Below are 2,027 nucleotides of genomic sequence, written 5' to 3'. Positions count from 1 at the left end.
TTATTTTTTTATATGGTTTGATATGTTTATAAGATTTTTTTGTTATTTTTATATATTATATGTTTGTACCCACTACTTAAAAATTTTGGATCCGTTACTGCCCGCCAAGTCTGAATCTGAGTATCCAACAATTTTTAAATTTCGGTTCATCTATACGTAAGTATGAAGTTCTTGGTCCCTTGAAGATACCTTAAGACCTTTTGTACAACTCTTTAATGGATAATACTTGGATTACTTTGATATTTTCTTAATATACTAGGCCAACAACAAAAGCAATGTTAGATATTGTACAGACTTAAGCATACATTAGGGTTCTAATAGCTAAAGCATAAGGAATATTTTGTATCTATTTCTTTTTAAATTTATTTTTGGGACATTAATCTAAATAGAATTTGTCATCTTTCATAATAGGTATGCAATACTTGATGAACAATTTTGTATTTTAAATTTCTCAAGAACTTTATTAATATAGGTTTCCTGATATAAACATAAAATTCATTTATGTTTATCTCTATGAATCTTTATGCCAATGATATAAGAAGCGTCACCTATATCTTTCATATCAAAATTTCTAAAGAGAAATTGTTTCACGTCATGTAACAACTCTAAGTCATTTGTTGCAAGCAATGCAAAATGTTATCCACATATAAAATAAGAAATATGATCTTACTCCCACTAACCTTGTGGTATATACATTGATAAAAAATATTCTCAATGAAACCAAATAAAGAAATCACATCGTGAAACTTTAAATACCACTATCGAAAAGCCTACTTAAGACTATATGTAACACCCTAAACTAAATCCTATTCTTGAAGGCCTTTAGATAGGGTGTCACTCTTTTGGGAAGCAAATTAACTCAATCGTTATGTAAGAAAGAAGGAGAATATGCATGAAGTTTTGGGAAAAATCAGTAAGCGGTTTAAAAGATGGAATTAAACACACACAAGCAAGTTCGAGCAAATAAAATAACAACCAGATTTCAATGAGTACGGTTTCCAATAAAAAAAGAAACGCCTAAAAATAACTGTGACGAAAGACCCAAAGTGTCCTAACTAATTTCGTCAAAGAACCTTCATCCTTATATCATATCCTATCTTTTGTCGGACCCTTCAGTCTTCCATGAATGGAGGTACCAACAATCCTCTTTCAACACTTTTTTGCTGGGTGAAGATCCGGTTCTGCTGTGTGGGGTGAACTAAGATCTAACGGGGTGCTGAAGTGGGAGAATAGGGTACGTATTCCACCTTTGAACTTCCAAAAAAAGGTCAACTTCTCCGGGTCCTCCTCCATTGGGTCCTTCTCCTGGCTAGGGCTGCTGGACTCCTCTTCCTCTATCTCAGAATCTGATTTGAGGTAGACTACCTCGGGTGACCGTTTCTTGGGTACTGAAGTATTTGTATCTAGGAAGGTTATGACAAGCAGTTGGAAGTCTTCTCCTACAAAATCTCGACCTAAGTAGATGGTTTGAAGCACAGTAGTAGTGGTCGTAACTACCCACGCGTGCTTTGAGGGATCATACTCAGAAGTCACCCTCAGGAGGTACTGTGTCGTCTCTATCCACTGTGACATGCTCCTCTGGAGATAGTATGGGAAAGAAAGAGGAGTGAGAACTTAAAAGATCTCAGTAGGAGTGCTATATAACACCTCCATATCTATCCCCAGCCCACTTATAAAAATTTTAAAAATTAATGGCATGGCATGTATTATGAACTTTTCTTGTAAAACGTAAAACATAATATACACAAAAGGAAAGCATGTAATGTTGGCATAGGCAAGTCAAATGGAAAGGATAATAACTTATAAAAATTAACATAATCATAACTTACTGGATCCACTTTGAAAATAAGAACACAATCAAACTTTATTTTATACTTTTTCTTTCTTAACTTGTAGCTTTTATGGAAGGTATTGAGCTCAAACCAATATAAAGATGGGAGTCCACTTCCCTTACCGAAGGTTTTCATCCGAAAGTTTTGGCAATCACCTTCTCTTACCGAAGGATCATCTCGATCGACCACCCTCCC

Source organism: Arachis ipaensis, chromosome B06 (assembly GCF_000816755.2).
Source record: "Arachis ipaensis cultivar K30076 chromosome B06, Araip1.1, whole genome shotgun sequence".
Lineage (NCBI taxonomy): Eukaryota > Viridiplantae > Streptophyta > Magnoliopsida > Fabales > Fabaceae > Arachis > Arachis ipaensis.
The sequence above is the reverse complement of the archived record's forward strand: the minus strand, read 5'-3'. Positions refer to the sequence as shown.